General features: G+C 40.7%; 1 pseudogene; it reads left to right on the top strand.

The window, feature by feature from the left end:
• LOC100601371 overlaps window positions 1–24,774 on the top strand; it is a 481,171-nt pseudogene that overhangs the window by 27,481 nt on the left and 428,916 nt on the right.

Raw genomic sequence — 24,774 nt, 5'->3', positions numbered from 1 at the left:
CACCTTCCACCCTCACCTAACTACAAGCTGTAGGTTGTCCCAGCAGCCAGCACAGTACCTGTAAATCATAGGAATTCAGTAACAGTTCATTGAAATTAATCAAATTATTTTTATCATCCACATTTAAGATACAATTGAGATGCTATTATACTCCTAGCATAATATTTATAATAATAGGCTTTGAAACAAAGCTAAAATTACTCCTTTAGTGTATTATAGTTATTAAACAATTTTTCTGCTATTTTTATCCAATAAAGGTCATTTATGGAGGGCCTGCCTGTGTATCAAACATGGAGTTGCTAGACATAAGATCTGCTTTTTTATCTTACAGGCAGAATTAGACAGAAAAAGAATAGCAAACAAGAAAGATTGGTTAACACAGTGAGCTGAGTGTTAAAACAGTGGAAAACGGTATGAATGAGAAGGTATTTTCACATATTGACTTAAAAAGGAATGCTATTAAGCATAAGGAGGGTTCTGTGAGAAAAATATATTTTAGTGAATGTAACAATTCAGTAGGGAGACCTTGATTTAAGGGACCATAGCTTGTGATAAACACAGAAGTTCTTTACATATTTTGCCTTTGTCTAATTTTTAAAATAAAATGTTCATAATGTGTCACAATTTTTGTTACATTTATTTTTGTAAAATATTTTCTGTTCTCTTTTTGTAGGTTCTGTTGTAGTTTTTCCTGAGACCACTAGAATACACTATAATGCAGTATTTTGTGTTTGAAAATGTTTTTCTTTTATGTGTATATATATATAAAATATAAACTCCATAACATTTTATTGCTACTATTATTTTAAAAGCTTTAATATAATCTGTCTTCAGACTAGTTACATTCAGTTGCTATTTTGACTTCTAGCAGCTATTACTACTTTGTCTTATGGTAAATGAAGTGTGTTTCTGGAAAAATAAGAGATTGACAGTAACATTTAGAACCTTGTTTACTTTCTAGTAACTGCAAGTCAAATTAATGTCTGTAAATCTTACCTTCTGATGATCAATAGTATGACAAACACATTGAACTAGATGGGCAAACATTTAGTCCAGTGATAAAATCTTTGTGGTTAAGAGACACATTGAGAATAGATGTTCTAAATAATTTGGACCAAACATATTTACTAAAAGTTAAGTATATATATAGTTAATTAACCAAATAACAGCAAAAATATTCTCCCTTCTGCCTCAGTTCATTGATTTCCTTTCCCAAGGAAATCTTATCAACTGGTATCTTATGTATTATGTATCCTTCCAGAAAGATTCATATGCATAGGCTAATGAAATAGATATATATCTTTTTAAAAATGTATGGAGACATACATAGTATTTTGTACCTTTTACTTTTTGCTTAAGAGATCAGTTCATTGGCATATGAATATATTTTTTTCCTTCTTAATGTGTAAATGTTACTATAAAACATTTCATACATACATATAAGATGTAAAGACTGTTATAAAAAATACTCATGTACCCATCACCTACCTTAAGAAATAGGACATCAACTGCCTATAATTTTCATAGGTTTTGTTAGATTTCCTCTCTATGTAAAACTTTTTTTTCTGTTGTGACTGCAAAATGATTATTATTGCAAAATAAGAAAGATTTCAGTATTTTACACATTTGAGCAAATAATTTTTCATTTCCTTTCTACTTTTTTTCTTTTTTTTGAGACAGGGTCTCACTGTGTCACTCAGGCTGGAGTGCAGTGGCATGATCTTGGCTCACTCACTGCAACCTCTGCAGCTGGATTTAAGCGATTCTCCCACCTTAGCCTCCTGAGTAACTGGGATTACAGGTGCACCACCATGCCTGGCTAATTTTTGTATTTTTTGATAGAGACAGGGTTTCACCATGTTAGCCAGGCTGACCTCAAACTCCTAACCTCTGGTGATCCATCTACCTTGGCCTCCCAAAGTGTTGGGATTACAGGCATGAGCCCCCGTGCCCAGCCACTACTTTTCTTAAATTATGAAAAAAACGAATGGTAAGTGCTCTATTAGGTTTTTGTAAGGAAAAAAAAACCTTTCAAATTTGGCTGTGTTACACTTTTCTTCCTTTATTACTTTATTATTTTGGTTCTTCAAATTATTGTTGTTTATGTTAATATCCCAGTCTTAACACATTGAATATTTATTATAAATGGCCTCAATATTTTAGGGAGCCAGGAAGTGAAAATATGCAAATAGATTAAGCAGATATGGCTATTTTTAGTCACCCTTTTAAAAATTTCTACATTATCTGGGTTGTTTTTCTAGTCTCATGGTTAAATCCGAGATAGTTAAATCAGATGGTTAAATCCTATTAACCAGAATGATAACATTCTGTCAACTTTGAGAAGAAGATAAGACAGTCTTCCCATTCATAGTTCTTTTTGAGTAAAAGACAAGGGATATCTTGACTAGTTTAAAAAAATTCCTTTCAACTGGAATATCTTATTCAACATTGATGATTTGGGCTGGGGTTTTCCCCCTTGGATTGTGCAGTATAATGCATATTTGGCAAATCATGATTATCTGACAAGGCATATAATATTGTAGATGACTTTTCTTTTTAAAAAGCTCAATTTTTTGAGAAAAGTCTTCTACAAATTTATTTCACAATCCAAACCTTTTTTTTTTTTTAACTGTTTTTGATAGTAAAATTTAGCTTTGGCAATCATCAGGAAAATTTGAATACTACAGAAACTAGGATGTTATATGGTTCATTTTGTTATTACAGAAAGAAGAGTTATGATTCCCAGAGTTACTCCTTTATTTTGTTATAAGGATACTTGATGGTATAACAACAACAGCAACAACAAAAAAGGCAAGCACTTTTGTATTATAACTTTGACACCATGGAAAGCTATGAGCCTTTGAAAGTTCTAGGAGTGTTCAGCCAGGACTATTGAATTCTTGTGACTACTACTACTGTGTATGTTAAAGTTAATTTAAATATATTTTAAGATGGTCTGTATTTTCTCATTTCTTTGTTAGAGCCAAATACCACAAGTTGAAATATGGGACAGAATCGAATCAGGGAGATATGAAGCCTCCAAGCTATGATTCTGTTAAGCTAATTTGAAAGGAAGTTTAAGCGTTAAAAAGAAGTTAATGTCTAGTATTTTCTAGCGACATTTACAACTGTAAGTTACTTTCTAATTATTTGTATATTAGTTATTTTTTCTGACCTGCTTGTCTTTTGGCACCATTTAGTGTCATTTAGATCATTTTCCACCACCTTCCTTCCTTTTCCCTCTTCCTCTTTCTTTTAGTTCCCTATTTTCTGCTTATGTTCTACACTTACTGGAAGGATCAGAGTTCATGGGGTAACATGCACCAGCATAATCTTGTCTTGCTGGGTCTGCCCAGAGTTAATGGGAACTTTCAGATGTGCAGTACAAAGTACATCATGCTCTTGAAATCCTGAGAAAGATTAGGAAATTAGGTAAGAGATTTCTTGTTAAAGCATGGAGGAATTCCTCATCCCAAAAACATAATTCTTCGGTTTCAGGTGGAAAACTGTTTTGGTCTTTCTTGTCCACAGGAGTTTCTGTAACTAGAACATGTTTTTTTTTTTTTTTTTTTTTTTGAGATGGAGTCTCGCTCTGTCGCCCAGGCTGGAGTGCAGTGGCACAATCTCGGCTCACTGCAAGCTCCGCCTCCTGGGTTCACGCCATTCTCCCGCCTCAGCCTCTCCGAGTAGCTGGGACTACAGGCGCCCGCCACCACGCCCGGCTAATTTTTTGTATTTTTAGTAGAGACGGGGTTTCACCGTGGTCTCGATCTCCTGACCTCGTGATCTGCCCGCCTCGGCCTCCCAAAGTGCTGGGATTACAAGCGTGAGCCACCGCGCCCGGCCTAGAACATGTTTTAACAGCTGAACCATTTATTATATTTTTTGAATTATTTCTTCTTTTTCTTTTTCTTCATACCATCAAACAATATAAAATATTACTTGTAAATAATCAGATATTAAGAAATATAGATATAATTCACTTATTAGTAGGTATTAGGAAAGAATGACAAAAATTAATCAAAAGTTATCAACCATGTTTCAGATAGGTACGTTTTTGGCATAATTTCAGGTTAAATTTCCCAATCAGATGTCTGAAGACATTAATGTTCATTTATATCATTTACTGAAATACATACCTTGTGCTAGAGGCTATATATATATATATATATATTCCTTTAATTATTATTTTTTTTTTTTGAGACAGAGTCTTGCTCTGTCACCTAGCCTGGAGTACAGTGGCACAATCTCGGCTCACTGCAGGCTCCGCCTCCCGGGTTCATGCCATTCTCCTGCCTCAGCCTCCCGAGTAGCTGGGACTACAGGTGCTTGCCACCATGCCTGGCTAATTTTTTGTATTTTTAGTAGAGACGGGGTTTCACCGTGTTAGCCAGGATGGTCTCGATTTCCTGACCTCGTGATCCACCCACGTCGGCCTCCCAAAGTGCTGGGATTACAGGCGTGAGCCACCATACCCGGCCACATATTCAATTTAAATTTTAAAGTAGTTATTCGGTAAAGTATCTTCGGTAAAGATAATATTTATTTGGATTTTACATATGTGAAATTAAAGTCAGAGAAGTGGAAAAACTTGCCCAATGTCACACAGATGTTAAGTGATGATAGAATATGGAGCTGAACCCAGGTCTTTCTGACTCCAAAATTCATATTCTTTATTTTATCACGTTGCTTCTGTATTTGACAGTGTAGGAAAGAACTTTCCAAAATGACTTCTAAATGTACTGCCAATTTTATAGTTAATTTAGTGTAGTAGTATATTAATGCATTTCCTTAGCTGAATATTAAATGCTTGAGATCTAGAGCAATGCCAGTTGATCACTGGTGTGTTTTTTTTCCTTTGTTTTTTAATATTCTGTCTTTTACTTGAGTGTCTGTTCTTGTGACCTGAGATGTGCTTAAATTTCAAAATAAATTTTTAAAAAATCTAGGCTATTTGTTAAAAACTGTTCTAAAACTATATTAACGGACTCAAAGAAGTGATTTTAATTGGTATTGTATTAAAAGGTTTTCATTTCTTACGTTTTGGATACCAATTTAGGAGAATAGAAGCCTAGATGCAATATATTTTTAAATGTTTGTAAGTAAACATGGCTGGCTGCAGTGGCTAATGCCTGTAATCCCACTTTGGGAGGCCAAGGTGGGAGGATTGCTTCAGGCTAGGAGTTTGGGACCAGTCTGGGCAACGTAGCAAGACCCTGTCTCTACCAAAAAATTAAAAAATTAGCTGGGGATGGTGGCACATGCCTGTAGTCCTAGCTAGTAGGGAGGCTGAGGTGAAAGGATCACTTGAGCTCAGGAGTTTGAGGTTAGGTTATAGTGTGCTAAGATTATGCCACTTCACTCTAACCTGAGTGACAGAGTGAGATCCTGTCTCTTAAAAAAAAATTATAAATTTTATAAGTAAACAGCGCAGCTCAGTAGAAAGGGCTTGCGCTTTAAAAGCAGATAGATGTAAGTTTGACTCTGCCCCAACGTTTTAAATTTCCGTGATCCTACTTAGTTCCTCTATGGTTACTCCATTCCTGATCTGTGAACTAGGAAATACTCTGGGAATACTTCCTAACTCAAATGTTTATTTTCTTAGTATACAATACCTAGTTATTCTCAGTATATAATACTTTGTATCTAGTATCATTTCATCTGTCTTTCCAATCATGCATTCATCTTATAAAGATTATGTGTATAATGTTTTTCAGACCTAGTACCAAATCCAGTGAATAAGACAACAATGCCCTGTTGGATTTTTATAGGGAAGACAGACAGTTAAAGAAGTGATTACAATAACATATGACATGTATAATGGAGAAATAATAAGTGTTATTGAGCGCAGTAGCACAAACCTAGTCAAGTGGTCAGGAAAGGCTTCTTGGAGGAAGTGATGTTTAATTTTGACATCTGAAGGACAAGTAGGAATTAGCCAGGGCAAGTAAACTGACTAAATATTTGTTGAATGGGAGGTGGGAGAAAGGCAGAGTATTAGCAGCAGAGCTTCTGAGGTAAGACTATGGCACATTTGAGAAATGGGATACCTGAATAGTAGTGGGAGAGAGGGAAGGAATGTTTCCAGATGTAGATAGTTAGCTGGGGGGAAAATAGTTACAAGGGCCTTGTGAAACATGCTAAGTAGTTCACACTTAGGAATATTCTAAGCATTTGAAGGATCTTAATTAGGGGTTTATGATGAGATTTACTCTTGGCTTACATGGGCTGTAGTGTGGAAGATGGATTAGAGAGGAGCAACGTTGGAGATGGGGCGACTGGTTAGAGGACTGTTGCAGAAACCTGGGCAAATGAGTAAGGTTTCCTTGACAAGGGTGTGTTCAGGAAATATTTAGGAAGTAAAATATGCAGAAACTAGTTCTTTTTATATATACATAAATTTGATTTTATGCTGATCTTCTCTGTATTATTCTAATTTTAGTATATGTGCTGCCAAGGCAAGCACAGGAACTACTTCTTGATTGGATGTAGGGGGTAAAAAAAGGATGAGTCAGAAGTGACTCCCACATTTGTGATTTAAACAACTAGACCAGAAGTAGATTTGGAAAATGGTGGGTTCACTTTTGGATTTATTTCTTAGATAACCAAGTGAAGATGGCTAGGAGACAGTTGAGTATATGGGTCTCGAGCTCAAGCCAGAAGTATGGATGTGTTAGAGACATAAATTTGAGAGGCATCCACATATGGTACTGGTGGCACTCACGGCCATTGGAGTTGAAACAGTCACCCAGGAGCTGTATGTGAGGTAAGACTACATAAAATGGAGCCCTGAGGAATGACATTTAAAAGACTGGTAGAAGAATGGAAACATGAAAAAGAGTCTGATACAGAGTACATTAACAGTAGGAGGAAAACCAGGAGACCAAGGAAACCAAGAGAAGAGAGGGCTTCCAGAAGGAAGGACTGTTTAACACTACTGGTTAATTCCCAGAGGGCTGAAGAATATCTGTAGGACTTTGTGACACACGGGACACTGAGAACTTTAGGAGAGAGGTGAGGGCAGAAACAAAGTGGGTATAGTTAGCTTTCAGGAAGCTTAGGTTGTGAAGATGAAGGAGAGAGATTAGAGGGCAATAGCTGGAAGGACACATGGGGTCAAGGAAATGTGTGTGTGTGTGTGTGTTTGCGGCCGCGTGTGCACACTCACGCGCACATGTGTGATGTGTGTCTTAGAGGAGTAACCAATAAAAGGGAAAGAGTAGAGATACTCAAAATAGGAAGATAATCTGAAGAAGGTGATAGGGATTGGATTCTGAGCATAGCTGGAGAATGGCAGGAGGAGCATGTCTTTTATCATTACCAAGAGAGAATGTAGGAAGTTAGGTTAACAGGTTTATAGATTTGGATTTCTGTTTGGTGGTGGGTATTTGAGGGAATGTCCACAAGTGATAGCTTTATGTATGAGATAGGATTATCTGCTGAGAGTGGGTCAGACGTTTAAGAAAAGTAGAGAAGGTTTAAAATGCGAATGGTAAACAGGAAGACTAACTTTCTAGGGAATAGTAGGATCAAGAAAAGCTAAGGGTCCAGTTGAGGTGTGTGATCATGAGTGTATGTAGAGGCACTAGGCTGCACATTTGGTCGCCTGGGTAAAGTCAAAGAGAATGCAGATAGTTAATAGTTGAATTCACGGAGAGACAAAGGGACAAAAAAAATTGGCAAAGGAATGATTGAAGTGATAAGCCATGAACTAAAACTACAGAGGGAAGGAAGTGAAGACACAAGGAGGCTGGCTAATGGGTGAATTAAAAGTAAAGGGGTAGATTCTGGTCTAGAGCAGGTCAGCAAACTTTTTCTATAAAGGGCCGGATAGTAAATATTTTGGGTTTTGCAGGCTGTTTGTTGCAGCTACTCAACTTTGCCACTGTAACATGCAAGCATTCATAGACAGTACATAAATGAATGGATGTGTCTGTACTATAAAAACAGGTGGTAGGCTGGATTTGACATGCAGGCAATAGTGTGCTGGCCCCTGGCTAGAGGTCCCAGCTAAATTAAAGAACTAGCGAATTTAGGGAAAAAAGAAAGAAAAAAGAACTAATGAATTGGGAGTAATTGAGCCTGACGGGTCTGCTCAGAGAATCAGTTTGCATCTATGATAGTTCTTTATGATGACAAGACCTAAGACATGACAGCTAGAGAGAGTGGTGGCTGTGAAGAGGCAGAAGTGGATCTCCTACATGCATATTGATTTCACTCAAGATGATGTAGACATTTGGTGGCAGAAGCACGTGAGCCAGATTTGGAGGTTATCTTGGGATTTGTAGATGACAGTGATAAGGACTGGAGGTAGCAGAAAGGGTATATTCAAATAGCATAACCATTAAAGAAGCAGGGTTTTTTTTTTCCATTCTTTGTTCTTTTATTTATTTACCATATTTTCCTAAAACTGATAATCCAGACATTTTCTGAAACATTTTTCACAAGAATTTACTTTTCCTTTCTAATTTTTTTTTGTCCCACTTCCAGACCTTCATATTTCTACTTTAGGAGAATATTATCTCAGGCTATGTTAAAATGTATTTATTTTTGATATTTCAGTCTCTCCTATTTAATATTAGAAGCCAGGTAGTTATTTAAAGTTGAATATATCCAGTGTGATAAATTCTGTCCTTTTAATTGAGAAATTTAGACCATTTGCACTTACGATTATTGATATGGTTAGGTTAATGCTATCACCTTTGTAATTTGTTTTGTTCAGTCTGTTCTTGTTTCTTTTCCTTCTTTTTCAGCCTTCTTTTGAATTATCAAATATTTTTTATGATTCAGTTTTATCTCTTTTGCTGACTTATTAGCAGTAATTCTTATTTTAGTAATTGCTTTAGGGCTTACAAGGCACATCTTTAACTTATTACAGTCTGTCTTCAAGTGATAATACACCACTTCATGGATAGTACAATAACCTTATAATAGTGTACTTCCGTTTCTCCTCTTCCCAGTCTTTGTGCTATTGTTGTCATGTATTTTACTTATATGTATGTGATAAACCACACACTCCATTGTTATTTTTTTCCAGCAGTCTTTTGTCTTTTAAAGATATTTAAATAATAATATGAAAAAAAATTCCCAGTACTCATTATTCCTTTGTGTAGATCTGTGTTTCCATATTATTTTCCTTCAACCTTAAAGTCTTCCACTCACGTATCTTCTAATATGAAATGCTAGTAATGGATTTTTGCAGCTTTTGTATGTCTGAAAAACTGTTTTTTTTTTTTTTTTTTTTTGAGACGAAGTCTCGCTCTTTTCCCCCAGGCTGGAGTGCGATGGCACGATCTCGGCTCACTGCAACCTCCGCCTCCCAGGTTCAAGTGATTCTCCTGCCTCGGCCCCCCGGAGTAGCTGGGATTACAGGCGCCTGCCACCACGCCTGGATAATTTTTGTATTTTTAGTAGAAATTGGGTTTTACCATGTTGGCCAGGCTGGTCTAGAACTCCTGACCTCAGGTGATCCGCCCAGCTTGGCCTCCCAAAGTGCTGGGATTACAGGCATGAGCCACTGCGCCCAGCCTGAAAAAGTCTTTATTTTGCTCATAGGCATTATTTCTGATGAGATACCTCCTGTTGCCCTTATTTTTGTTCATCTGTGTATAATGTGCCCTATTTCTCTGGCTGCTTTTAAGATTTTCTCTTTATCATTGGTTCTAAATGATTTTATTATGATATGCCCTGGTGTAGTTAGCCCTCTCTACGTATTTCTTATGCTTGGGATTTACTGAGTTTCTTGGATCTATGGATTTATAGTTTTCATGGAATTTGGCACTTTTCAGCCATTATTTCTTCAGATACTGTTACTGTTCCTCCCTGTGCTATGATCTGGAAACTCTCTCTAGGTGGTGTCTGGGATAATCATGAGGCTTACTACCTGTTTGCTTCCCCTTTCTCTCAGGTATTACTGTCCTTTGTTGCATGATGTCCAGTGTTTTGAAAACCATTGTTTCATCTGTTTTGTTTTACAGCTGGTTCAGCAGGATGGTAAATCTAGTGTCTGTTACTCTAATTTGACTGGAAATAACAGTCAAATACTTTTGATATTACCGAGAAATTCAACTATTATCTATATTAAAATCCTCACTTTTATATAATGTCACTTTTTGAACTTGACAAGGCAAGAATGAATGTGATAGTTGATGACTACTTTCTAACCATGGAAAGAACTGCGACCTTAGCCTGAATAAGGAAATATAAGAGCTATTTGACTTTGGGTTCTTTTTTTAACCTGAATTTTTTTTTTTTTTTTTGAGATGAAGTCTCTAGCTCTGTTGCCCAGGCTGCAGTGCAGTGGTGCAATCTCGATTCACTGTAACCTTCACCTCCTGGGTTCAAATGATTCTCCTGCCTCAGCCTCCCTAGTAGCTGGGATTACAGGCATGCGCCACCTTGCCCAGCTTTTTTTTTTTTTTTTTGGGTGGTTGGGGGTGGGGATAGAGGCTTGCTGTGTCGCCCAGGCTGGAGTGTGGTGATGTGATCTTGGCTCACAGCAACCTCCGCCTCACTACAACCTCTGCCTGCCAGGTTCATGTGATTCTCCTGCCTCAGCCTCCTGAGTCGTTGGGATTACAGGCATGAGCCACCGCACCTGGCCTCCAACTAACTTTTGTATTTTTAGTAGAGATGAAGTTTCACCATATTGGCCAGGCTGGTCTCAAACTCCTGGGTTCGAGTGATCCGCCCACCTCAGCCTCCCAAAGTGCTGGGATTACAGGCATGAGCCACCGTGGCCCAGCCATAACCTCAGATGTTAGAGGGTCAGATTTTATCTCAGTGTAAGAATACACTTTTTTTCAAGAGGATAGGGTACATTCTTATTTAATTATTATTAAGATATAATTTATATATCATAAAAGTCACCCTTTTTAGTGTTTTCACAAATCTCTCCCTCTCTATGCTAATCCCCTGGCAACCAGTAGTCTGTTTTCCATTTCTATAGTTTTGCCGTTTCTAGAAAGTCATATGAATTCCAGAATCTTACAGATTGTAGCCTTTTGATTCTGGCTTATTCACTTAGAATAATGCATTTGAGATTTATGTATGTTTGTATCAGTAATTCATTCCTTGTTCTTCTTGAGTCGTATTCCATTGATTTGCTGTATCACACTTTTGTAATATCACCGGCTGCCAAAATAGGCAGAAGTAGTTGAGTATATTTGAGGATGGCATAGAAAGGATTTAGCCCTATTCTGATGGGAGATTTAATTACCTCAGAACTTCATTTAACATCTGAAGTTTTGAAATGGCAATGTAAATGTTTTTACTTGGCAAGTACAGGTTATTCACTTGACTTAAGAAGGGGATATATTGGAACATACTGTGTTACCTACACAGATCCTGAATTTGTGATCAATGGAAACAAGATGTATTTGTTTTCCCTAGTTTGGGGACAGCGTTTTTGCTCCCTTCTTTTTTAATTTTTTTTAATTTATTTTCTCTTTGAAGTTATCACAAAGTAATTAGCTTCTTTTTGGAGTTAATTTAATTCCCCTTATTTTCTACCTGCCTCTCCAGTCTACTTCTGTTTCTTTGGTATATCACAGAACTAAGCCTAGTTATTTTAGAGTTGTTTTAGAAGAAAAACAAACTTGGAAGATTTAATTCTTATTTTTATTCTTGTATTTCTCTAATTTCTTATTGTAGTGATAGCATGTGAAGGAAAATGCTGGGGCTCTGGAGTGAAACAGAAATTCAACACTTACAATTGTGTTTCTAACTAAAAAACCTGAAAATTACCTTCCAACACTCAGCTTTCTTATCTTTAAAATGAGGCTAAGTACCTATCTTTGAGGTTGTAAGGAATAAAAGAGATGATGTATGTGTTTTTAACACAGTATGTAGTAAATACTTAATTTCTTTTTTTTTTTGGGAGACTGAGTCTCGCTCTGTCACCCATGCTGGAGTGCAGTGGCATCATCTCGGCTCACTGCAACCTCTGCCTCCCAGGTTCAAGCGATTCTCCTGCCTCAGCCTCCTGAGTAGCTGGGAAACAGGCATGTCCCACCACGCCTGGCTAAGTTTTTGTATTTTTAGTAGAGACAGGATTTCACCGCGTTAGCCAGGCTGGTGTCTGTCTCCTGACCTTGTGATCCGCCCACTTTGGCCTCCCAAAGTGCTGGGATTACAGGTGTGAGCCACCGTGCCTGGCCCGTAAATCCTTAATTTCAAATGTCACCAAAAAAATTTTTCCAGTCCTTTTTGTATCTCCACTTGAATAAGATCCTATAAAGATCAGCAGTTTTTTAGAGTTTGATCAAGGGCTGAGGAAAGTATGCACTATTTTTTTTTTTTTATTATACTTTAGGGTTTTAGGGTACATGTGCACAATGTGCAGGTTTGTTACATATGTGTCCATGTGCCATGTTGATTTCCTGCACCCATTAACTCGTCATTTAGCATTAGGTGTATCTCCTAATGCTGTCCCTCCCCCCTCCCCCCACCCCACAACAGTCCCCAGAGTGTGATGATCCCCTTACTGTGTCCATGAGTTCTCATTGTTCAATTCCCACCTATGAGTGAGAACATGCGGTGTTTGGTTTTTTGTACTTGCGATAGATTACTGAGAATGATGTTTTCCAGTTTCATCCATGTCCCTACAAAGGACACGAACTCATCATTTTTTATGGCTGCATAGTATTCCATGGTGTATATGTGCCACATTTTCTTCATCCAGTCTATCGTTGTTGGACATTTGGGTTGGTTCCAACTCTTTGCTATTGTGAATAGTGCCACAATAAACATACGTGTGCATGTGTCTTTATAGCAGCATGATTTATAATCCTTTGGGTATATACCCAGTAATGGGATGGCTGGGTCAAATGGTATTTCAAGTTCTAGATCTCTGAGGAATTGCCACACTGACTTCCACAATGGTTGAACTAGTTTACAGTCCCACCAACAGTGTAAAAGTGTTCCTGTTTCTCCACATCCTCTCCAGCACCTGTTGTTTCCTGATTTTTTAATGATGGCCGTTCTAACTGGTGTGAGATGGTATCTCATTGTGGTTTTGATGTGCATTTCTCTGATGGCCAGTGATGATGAGCATTTCTTCATGTGTTTTTTGGCTGCATAAATGTCTTCTTTTGAGAAGTGTCTGTTCATGTCCTTTGCCCACTTTTTGATGGGGTTGTTTTTTTCTTGTAAATTTGTTTGAGTTCATTGTAGATTCTGGATATTAGCCCTTTGTCAGATGAGTAGGTTACAAAAATTTTCTCCCATTCTGTAGGTTGCCTGTTCACTCTGATGATAGTTTCTTTTGCTGTGCAGAAGCTCTTTAGTTTAATTAGATCCCATTTGTCGATTATGGCTTTTGTTGCCATTGCTTTTGGCGTTTTAGACATGAAGTCCTTGCCCATGCCTATGTCCTGAATGGTATTGCCTAGGTTTTCTTGTAGGATTTTAATGGTTTTAGGTCTAACATATAAGTCTTTAATCCATCTTGAATTAATTTTTGTATAAGGTGTAAGGAAGGGATCCAGTTTCAGCTTTCTACATATGGCTAGCCAGTTTTCCCAGCACCATTTATTAAATAGGGAATCCTTTCCCCATTTCTTGTTTTTGTCAGGTTTGTCAAAGATCAGATAGTTGTAGCTATGCGGCATCATTTCTGAGGGCTCTGTTCTGTTCCATTGATCTATGTCTCTGTTGTGGTACCAGTACCATGCTGTTTTGGTTACTGTAGCCTTGTAGTATAGTTTGAAGTCAGGTAGCGTGATGCCTCCAGCTTTGTTCTTTTGGCTTAGGATTGACTTGGCGATGCGGGCTCTTTTTTGGTTCCATATGAACTTTAAAGTAGTTTTTTCCAATTCTGTGAAGAAAGTCATTGGTAGCTTGATGGGGATGGCATTGAATCTATAAATTACCTTGGGCAGTATGGCCATTTTCACGATATTGATTCTTCCTACCCATGAGCATGGAATGTTCTTCCATTTGTTTGTATCCTCTTTTATTTCATTGAGCAGTGGTTTGTAGTTCTCCTTGAAGAGGTCCTTCACATCCCTTGTAAGTTGGATTCCTAGGTATTTTATTCTCTTTGAAGCAATTGTGAATGGGAGTTCACTCATGATTTGGCTCTCTGTTTGTCTGTGATTGGTGTACAAGAATGCTTGTGATTTTTGTACATTAATTTTGTATCCTGAGACTTTGCTGAAGTTGCTAATCAGTTTAAGGAGATTTTGGGCTGAGACAATGGGATTTTCTAGATATACAATCATGTCATCTGCAAACAGGGACAATTTGACTTCCTCTTTTCCTAATTGAATACCCTTTATTTCCTTCTCCTGCCTGATTGCTCTGGCCAGAACTTCCAGCACTATGTTGAATAGGAGTGGTGAGAGAGGGCATCCCTGTCTTGTGCCAGTTTTCAGAGGGAATGCTTCCAGTTTTTGCCCATTCAGTATGATATTGGCTGTGGGTTTGTCATAGATAGCTCTTATTATTTTGAGATACGTCCCATCAATACCTAATTTATTGAGAGTTTTTAGCATGAAGGGTTGTTGAATTTTGTCAAAGGCCTTTTCTGCATCTATTGAGATAATCATGTGGTTTTTGTCTTTGGTTCTGTTTATATGCTGGATTACATTTTTTGATTTGCATATGTTGAACCAGCCTTGCATCCCAGGGATGAAGCCCACTTGATCATGGTGGATAAGCTTTTTGATGTGCTGCTGGATTCGGTTTGCCAGTATTTTATTGAGGATTTTTGCATCAATGTTCATCAAGGATATTGGTCTGAAATTCTCTTTTTTGGTTAAGTCTCTGCCAGGTTTTGGTATCAGGACGATGCTGGCTTCGTAAAATGTGTTAGGGAGGATTGCCTCTTTTTCTATCGATTGGAATAGTTTCAGAAGGAATGGTACCAGTTCCTCCTTGTACCTCTGGTAGAATTCAGCTGTGAATCCATCAGGTCCTGGACTCTTTTTGGTTGGTAAGCTATTGATTATTGCCACAACTTCAGAACCTGTTATTGGTCTATTCAGAGATTCAACTTCTTCCTGGTTTAGTCTTGGGAGGGTGTATTTGTCGAGGAATTTATCCATTTTTTCTAGATTTTCTAGTTTATTTGCATATAGGTGTTTGTAGTATTCTCTGATGGTAGATTGTATTTCTGTGGGATCGGTGGTGATATCCCCTTTTTTGTTTTTTATTGCATCTATTTGATTCTTCTCTCTTTTCTTCTTTATTAGTCTTGCTAGCGGTCCATCAATTTTGTTGATCCTTTCAAAAAACCAGCTCCTGGATTCATTAATTTTTTGAAGGGTTTTTTGTGTCTCTATTTCCTTCAGTTCTGCTCTGATTTTAGTTATTTCTAGCCTTCTGCTAGCTTTTGAATGTGTTTGCTCTTGCTTTTCTAGTTCTTTTAATTGTGATGTTAGGGTGTCAATTTTGGATCTTTCCTGCTTTCTCTTGTGGGCATTTAGTGCTATAAATTTCCCTCTACACACTGCTTTGAACGTGTCCCAGAGATTCTGGTATGTTGTGTCTTTGTTCTCGTTGGTTTCAAAGAATATCTTTATTTCTGCCTTCATTTCATTATGTACCCAATAGTCATTCAGGAGCAGATTGTTCAGTTTCCATGTAGTTGAGCGGTTTTGAGTGAGTTTCTTAATCCTGAGTTCTAGTTTGATTGCACTGTGGTGTGAGAGACAGTTTGTTATAATTTCTGTTCTTTTACATTTGCTGAGGAGAGCTTTACTTCCAACTATGTGGTCAATTTTGGAATAGGTGTGGTGTGGTGCTGAAAAAAATGTATATTCTGTTGACTTGGGGTGGAGAGTTCTGTAGATGTCTATTAGGTCCACTTTATGTAGAGCTGAGTTCAATTCCTGAATATCCTTGTTAACTTTCTGTCTCGTTGATCTGTCTAATGTTGACAGTGGGGTGTTAAAATCTCCCATTATTATTGTGTGGGAGTTTAAGTCCCTTTGTAGGTCACTGAGGACTTGCTTTATGAATCTGGGTGCTCCTGTGTTGGGTGCATATATATTTAGGATAGTTAGCTCTTCTTGTTGAATTGATCCCTTTACCATTATGTAATGGCCTTCTTTGTCTCTTTTGATGTTTGTTGGTTTAAAGTCTATTTTATCAGAGACTAGGATTGCAACCCCTGCCTTTTTTTGATTTCCAGTTGCTTGATAGATCTTCCTCCATCCCTTTATTTTGAGTCTATGTGTGTCTCTGCACGTGAGATGGGTTTCCTGAATACACCACACTGATGGGTCCTGACTCCTTATCCAGTTTGCCAGTCTGTGTCTTTTGGTTGGAGCATTTAGCCCATTTACATTTAACGTTAATATTGTTATGTGTGAATCTGATCCTGTCATTATGATGTTAGTTGGTTATTTTGCTCGTTAGTTGCTATAGTTTCTTCCTAGCCTCGATGGTCTTTACAGTTTGGCATGTTTTTGCAGTGGCTGGTGCCAGTCGTTGCTTTCCATGTTTAGTGCTTCCTTCAGGAGCTCTTTTAGGGCAGGCCTGGTGGTGACAAAATCACTCAGCGTTTGCTTATCTGTAAAGTATTTTATTTCTCCTTCACTTACGAAGCTTAGTTTGGCGGGATAGGAAATTCTGGGTTGAAAATTCTTGTCTTTAAGAATGGTGAATATCGGCCCCCACTCTCTTCTGGCTTGTAGAGTTTCTGCTGAGAGATTAGCTGTTAGTCTGATGGGCTTCCCTTTGTGGGTAACCCGACCTTTGTCTCTGGCTGCCCTTAACATTTTTTCCTTCATTTCAACTTTGGTGAATCTGACAATTATGTGTCTTGGAGTTGCCCTTCTCGAGGAGTATCTTTGTGGCGTTCTCTGTATTTCCTGAATCTGAATGCTGGCTTGCCTTGCTAGATTGGGGAAGTTCTCCTGGATAATATCTTGCAGAGTGTTTTCCAACTTGGTTCCATTCTCCCCATCATTTTCAGGTACACCAATCAGACGTAGGTTTGGTCTTTTCACATAGTCCCAAATTTCTTGGAGGCTTTGTTCATTTCTTTTTATTCTTTTTTCTCTAAACTTCGCTTCTCTCTTCATTTCATTCATTTCATCTTCCATCACTGATACCCTTTCTTCCAGTTGATCGCATCTGCTACTGAGGCTTCTGCAACCTTCGCGTAGTTCTCGAAACTTGGCTTTCAGCTCCATCAGCTCCTTTAAGCCCTTCTCTCCATTGGTTATTCTAGTTATCCATTCTTCTAATTTTTTTTCAAAGTTTTTAACTTCTTTGCTATTGTTTTGAATTTCCTCCCGTAGCTCAGAGTAGTTTGATCGTCTGAAGCCTTCTTCTCTCAACTCATCAAAGTCATCCTCCATCCAGCTTTGTTCCGTTGCTGGTGAGGAACTGCGTTTCTTTGGAGGAGGAGAGGTGCTCTGTTTTTTAGAGTTTCCAGTTTTTGTGCTCTGTTTTTTCCCCATCTTTGTGGTTTTATCTACTTTTGGTCTTTGATGATGGTGATGTACAGATGGGTTTTTGGTGTGGATGTCCTTTCTGTTTGTTAGTTTTCCTTCTACCAGACAGGACCCTCAGCTGCAGGTCTGTTGGAGTTTACTAGAGGTCCACTCCAGACCCTGTTTGGCTGGGTGTCAGCAGCGGTGGCTGCAGAACAGCGGATTTTCGTGAGACCACAAATTCAGCTGTCTGATAGTTCCTCTGAAAGTTTTGTCTCAGAGGAGTACCCGGTTGAATGAGGTGTCAGTCTGTCCCTACTGGGGGGGTGCCTCCCAGTTAGGCTGCTCAGGGGTGAGGGACCCACTTTAGGAGGCAGTCTGTCCGTTCTCAGATCTCCAGCTGCGTGCTGGGAGAACCACTACTCTCTTCAAAGCTGTCAGTCAGACAGGGACATTTAAGTCTGTGGAGGTTCTTGCTGAGTTTTTGTTTGTCTGTGCCCTGCCCCCAGAGGTGGAGCCTACAGAGGCAGGCAGGCCTCCTTGAGCTGTGGTGGGCTCCACCCAGTTCGAGCTTCCTGGCTGCTTTGTTTACATAAGCAAGCCTGGGCAATGGTGGGCGCCCCTCCCCCAGCCTCGCTGCCGCCTTGCAGCTTGATCTCAGACTGCTGTGCTAGCAATCAGCGAGACTCCGTGGGCATAGGACCCTCCAAGCCAGGTGCGGGACACAATCTCCTAGTGTGCCGTTTTCCAGGCCCGTTGGAAAAGCGCAGTATTAGGATGGGACTGACCCGATATTCCAGGTGCCGTCTGTTTCCCCTTTCTTTGACTAGGAAAGGGAACTCCCTGACCGCTTGCGCTTCCCGAGTGAGGCAATGCCTCGCCCTGCTTCAGCTCGCGCACAATGCGCTTCACCGACTGTCCTGCACCCACTGTTAGGCACTCCCTAGTGAGATGAAATCGGTACCTCAAGCAGAAATGCAGAAATCACCCGTCTTCTGTGTCGCTGGGGCTGGGAGCTGGAGACCGGAGCTGTTCCTATTCGGCCATCTTGGCTCCACCGAGTATGCACTATTTTTGTACTGTTAATGTAGAACCATAGTGTAGCTTGGAGATTGTGCAGTCCAGACTTACCATAGGGAAAGCTCTTTTTATTTTACCACCTTCTAAAAAGGATTCTGCTTTTACCTAATGATGAATTTAAGCTTTAAAATGTTTAGGAGGTTTTCATTCAAGGAATGTCATTAAAAGAATACTTGAGGTTTTTGTTTTTTTTTTTTGAGATGGTGTCTTGCTCTCATGCTGGAGTGCAATGGCACAATCGTCTCGGCTCACTGCAACCTCTGCTTCTTGGGTTCAAGGGATTGTCCTGCCTCAGCCTCCCAAGTAGTTGGGATTACAGGCACCCTCCACCACTAATTTTTGTATTTTTAGTAGAGATGGGGTTTTTGCCATGTTGGTCAGGCTGGTCTCAAACTCCTGACCCCAGGTGATCCACCCGCCTTGGCCTCCCAAGGTGCTGGGATTACAGGTGTGAGCCACAGCGCCTGGCCTACCTGAAGTTTTTAAATGTAATAGCTAATGAAGGAAACAGGTTTGGATTGAGGTTGTTATATATCTGCTCTTTACCAAATTGGGTTTTCTACCATCATTCCTCAGTATTTTGTTCTAGTTCTTTTTTTAAAAAAATTATTTGTTATTTATTCATTCATTCATTCATTCATTCATTCATTTTTTTGAGACAGAGCCTCCCTCTGTTGCCCAGGCTGGAGTGCAGTGGCACGATCACAGCTCACTGCAGCCTCGTCTTCCCGGGCTTAGGTGATTCTCCCACCTAAGCCTCCCTAGTAACTGGGACCACAGCTGCATGCCACTATGCCCAGATAATTTTTTTTTGTAGAGACAGGGTTTACTCCATGTTGCCCAGGCTGGTTTCAAACTCCTGAGTTCTAGAGATTCACCTGCCTTGGCCTCCCAAATTGCTGGGCTTATAGGTGTGAGCCACCATGCCCAGTTATTATTTATTTTTAATTTTTAATTTCTGTGGGTACATAGTAGCTGTATATATTCATGGGGTACATGAGATGTTTTGATAGAGGCATGCAGTGTGTGCTAGTCACATCATGAAAAATGGGGTATCCATCCCCTCAAGCATTTATCCTTTGTGTTACAAATAATCCAGTTATACCCTTAGTTATTTTTAAATGTTCAATTATTATTATTATTGACTTGTTCTAGTTCTGATGTGCTACTTTATAATACTTTTATTTGGCTCTCATTGTGTGAGTTGATTGGATAAGTCTTTGTTCTGGAGAAAAATTCTCAGTCTAGTTAAAGATAGGGAAAATGTATTTATTTTAGTTCTGCTACTCTTAGGGAAATCCAGCAGCAATAATTTATATTAGAGTTATGTTATAGAAAGTACAGTTAAAAAACAGAACTTGCATTATCCTAACACATACCTTACAGTTGGCAGTTTTACATATTCTTAATCTTATAAATGTTTAATGGAAGTCATTAATGAATTAAGATGCCCTCTAATACGTAAAACAAGTCAGTTTTATTATGACTTAATGTTTTCTAGATGAAGGTAATGAAACAGAAGTGCAGCCACAACAAAACAGCCAGTTAATGTGGAAACAAGGTCGACAACTACTCAGACAGTAAGTGTCCCATGGTCAAACTTATAAATGGCTGAAGACAAGAAACAGTTTTATGAAGTTATTTTTACTGTGTATTTTCAAGTCAGATGAATATTTTCTCTCTTATATGGATGCTGTGAAAAAGCTTAATTGAATTACTGTTCCTTTTTCATATGAAATACCTTTTCTGTATGGTAGAACTTATATAGTTAAAAGAATTTTATAACTTTAAAATTATTCTTTTCATTGTATATTTTATGTATGAATACATAACATTTTAATATATGTGCAGTTGGCCAGGTGCAGTAGCTCACGCCTGTAATCCCAGCACTTTGGGAGGTCAAGGTGGATGGATCACTTGAAGTCAGAGTTTGAGACCAGCCTCACCAACATGGTGAAACCCCATCTCTACTAAAAATACAAAATTAGCCGGGTGTGGTAGCACATAACCTGTAATCCCAGCTACTTGGGAGGCTGAGGCAGGAGAATTGCTTGAACCCGGGAGGTGGAGTTTGCAGTGAGCCAAGATCGCGCCATTGCACTCCAGCCTGAACAACAAGAGTGAAACTTCATCTCAAAAAAAAAAAAAAAAGTGCAATTGGTGTCTACATGCAATTTTGTTATGTTTTAAAACTTTTAAATAATTGGAGAACTTTTTGAATTCTCCAAATTTGCAAATATTGCCTAACATATAGTTCATTCATTCATTTATTCATTCATTTATTTGAGATGGAGTCTCACTCTGTCACTCAGGCTGGAGTCCAGTGGCACAATCTTGGCTTACAGCAACTGCTGCCTCCTGGGCTCAAGTGATTCTCTTGCCTCAGCCTCCTGGGTAGCTGGGAATACAGGTGTGTGCCTCTACGCCTAATTTTTTTTGTATTTTTGTAGAGATGGGGTTTTGCCATGTTGGCCAGGCTGGTCTCGAACTCCTGACTTCGAGTGATCTCTCCACCTTGGCCTCCCAAAGTGCTGGGATTACAGGTGTGAGCCACCACGCCCGGTCAACTTTCTTCCATAAAATAATAATGTATTTGAGACAATAAAGAGTAAACAAAGATGGGTTGAGGTTCTGATATCAAGAGGTAGACTAGACTCACCAGCTCATTGCCTGGTTCTTGAATACCACCTTTGAAACTCATATTCAGATTTGTGCCTCAGTAAAATGAAATTTACTACCTGGTTTTTTGGAGGTTGATTATAAGTTGTTTAAACCCAAGGTTTCCAAAGTAGATGTATAGCAGCTATTACTTTTGACCACGGAAAGAGAATCTTAAAATGTCTTTGCGTATGTATTTTTTAATCTAGATAGTTACAAGAAAACGAGATATTTTCTGATATTTAATAAGTGCATTTTTACTAATGCCCACACTTTGACCTTAAATAATGACTTACACATCTTCCTTTTTAAAATAGATGTGTTCTTAGAATGTTAATCTTTTTTAAACCAAAAATGGTTTCATAATGAGCTATCCAAGAGATATTTTCAAAAACTTCAAAGGACTCATAATCTACTCTTCCGAGTAAAGGTGTCATTTTATCAATGAATGAGGAAGTAACTGTTGAGTAAAACCAGCTTATCTATGGCCTTCCCTTGTTGTCTCTCTTATTGGCGTCATGATAGGTGAACAGAAGGTAGTTCAGTTTCTCCAGATGACCATAGAAGACAGCTCTGTGGATCCTCCTCAGATGAGACGATTTAATGTGGTATTGGGGAAGTGAGAAGCCATTCAAGCACAAGTGCTCCCTGAGGGTGGGCCACCATTCTGGCTCATAGTCTTCCATAATCGTCCGCTGCAAATTGTAGCCTGGGAACGCTCCAGCCGTATTTCAGCTAGCCTTCAGGGATCGCCGCCTCCGAAACAACAAGCCATGCAGTCTGCCTACGGACCTTCGCACAGACTCTCATCGCCTCCCGCATCTCAGCAGAAACGCCCAACAGAACCATTAGGACCAGCGAGCACGCGCACCTTAGCCGGCCCCGCCCGGCAGGCCCCAGGTGGAGAAACCGCCCTAGCAGCTCTCTGCGGCGCCCAGTTCAGGCGGCGGTTGCTGCTCAGGTGCTGCCGGCTGGCGGGTCTCCCTGGAGAGCGAGGCGCACCCTGCCCCAGGGCCTGTTTGACTGTCGCCCGCACGCTCTTCTCTTCCACCGGCTCCAGATGCTCGGAGCCCCCCGCGTGGGGCCCTCTGCAGCCCAGGGATGGGGCTGAGTGGTGCTTCTCCACCTGGTGCCGCCGCTGGGCCCACAGCCCGACTTCGTGCGTCGCCCCCAGGGTCCGCGCTGATGGGCGCGAGGCAGGAGGACGGGATCCGGGGTTGCCACCGCTGCAGCCAGCGCACCACTTGCAGGTGGCAGCTGCAGCTCGGGCTCTGGCGGGGGCCGGCGGGGGCTGGCGGGGCTCCCCTGGGATGGCCTCCTGGGCCCTGAGTGCACCGCCCATCCGGCCAGAGGGTGCGAGTCTCCTGCACCCCGGGCCGAAGCCCATGCCCGGCGCTCCTGCCGCAGACTGCTTGACCTGCCGGGGTCCGAGCGGCTGGAGGCGCCCGCCTGGTCGGGGATTCCCAATCCTCGGCGACCCCTGCTCCATGTGCTGGTGGCGGCTGCAGCTGCAGCGCCCATGGGCTGACGTGGCTTCCCAGAGCTGCGGCCGGCGACGCCCAAGGGCCCCACAGGCTGCGCTGCCCTTGCCAGCTGCTCCTGACCCACGCCCAGAGCACAGGACCTGGCGGTTGGCACTCTGCAGCCGCGGGGATGAGGCTGAGCGCCGGTTCTCGGCCTCGTGGCTCCGCTGGGGCCACAGCCTGACTTCACTTCCCCGTCGCCCAAGTCGTGTGATGGGCACGTGTGAGGAGGGGCAATCGGGGTTCCCAAGGCTGCTTGCCTGCATGCCACTCCATGGCCACTAGGATAGGGCTAAGGAGCCACCAGGGGATGAGCATGTCGTGGCCATCGGGATGGGGCTGAGAATCTATCTTTATCCTTATGCACTGCCCAGCCAACTTCCCGACAGCCACTACCGCAGCGTCCTGTCAGGGAGTCCTTGCTGTTGGGGCGGGGATGGGGAGGGCATGGAGAATCAGGGATGGTCTGGCCATTGCTGCTGGTGCCTGATGTGCAGGTGGCAGCTGCACCTAGGGCACGGGCTGGTAGGTCTTCTCTTTTGGATGGTTTCCAGGTGGCCCATTGCACCGTGACCAAGCCAGAGGGTCCACTCCATCTTAGCCCACACTAGGAGTCCAGGGGCTACAGGCGTGGGTACTGCGTGGCCAACCAGAAGGGGCTCAGCAGCCAGTTCAGCTTTCCTGCCTTTGCAGGGCCTGGTTGACAGTGGTGGCAGTGTCTGGCGCCAGAGTCCGCGGTTAGGGTCCTGGTTGGGGAAAGGGGTGGGCAGATGGGGGTTGCCTGGCCACTGCAGCCCAAGGGAGACATGCAGGTGGCAGCCGCACTATAGGTGCAAGAGTGGGCTAGCAGGGCTCCCCTGGGATGGTCTCCGGGTCACTGAATGTACTGTCAACCTGGCTTAAAAATCCACTCCTACTCGACCCTTGCCTGGAGCATGGACCTTGGCACTGGGCACTCTGCAGCCACATGCATGGGGCTGAGGTGTGGTTTCCTGGGGTGGAGCCACAGACCTGCCGACTGCCTGACTTCATGCCATGTGAATAATTGCAACCATGTGAATAATTTCATTAAATGTAAATTAAGCACATATATTAAAAGAACAAAGCTGGAGGCATCACACTACCTGACTTCAAACTATACTACAAGGTTACAGTAACCAAAACAGCATGGTACTGGTACCAAAACAGATATATAGACCAATGGAACAGAACAGAGACCTCAGAAGTAACACTACACACCTACAATCATCTGATCTTTGACAAACCTGACAAAAGCAATGGGAAAAGGATTTCCTATTTAATAAATGGTGTTTGGAAAACTGGCTAGCTATATGCAGAAAAATGAAACTGAACCCCTTCCTTACACCTTACACAAAAATTATCTCAAGATAGATTAAAGACTTAAATGTAAGACCTAAAAACCATAAAAATCCTAGAAGAAAACCTAGGCAATACAATTCAGGACATAGGCACAGGCAAAGACTTCATGTCTAAAATACCTAAAGCAATGGCAACAAAAGCCAAAATTGACAAATGGGACCTAATTAAACTAAAGAGCTTCTGCACAGCAGAAGAAACTATCATCAAAGTGAACAGGCAACCTACAGAATGGGAGAAAATTTTTAAAATCTATCCATCTGACAAAGGGCTAATATCCAGAATCTACAGAGAACTTAAACAAATTTACAAGAAAAAAAACCCCATCAAAAAGTGGGCAAAGGATATGAACAGACGCTTCTCAAAAGAAGACATTTTTAAAAAAATTTTTTTAACATTTTCTAAAAATACAAACAAAAAGATGCATATCAAACATATTAGGAAGGTTACACATGGGAAGACAGGGAATAGAAATGGGGGGTGGGAATGAAAAAAAATGAGAGAGGGACTTTGGAAAAATGAGAGAGGTGGCTCATAATTGGTATTTTCTGTAGAGACAGCGTTTCTCCATGTTGGCCAGGCTGGTTTTGAACTCCTGACCTCAACTGATCCGCCCGCCTCAGCCTCCCAAAGTGCTGGATTACAGGTGTGAGCCACCGCACCCAGCCCAAGTTTTTATTTTTAAAAACCAAGTAAACACATCAAAAACAAAACTACTACTTACATCGTAAGTTAGTGAGTCTGCTTCATTG

Source organism: Nomascus leucogenys, chromosome 22a, assembly GCF_006542625.1.
Source record: "Nomascus leucogenys isolate Asia chromosome 22a, Asia_NLE_v1, whole genome shotgun sequence".
Taxonomy (NCBI): Eukaryota; Metazoa; Chordata; class Mammalia; order Primates; family Hylobatidae; genus Nomascus; species Nomascus leucogenys.
The sequence above is the reverse complement of the archived record's forward strand: the minus strand, read 5'-3'. Positions and strand labels throughout refer to the sequence as shown.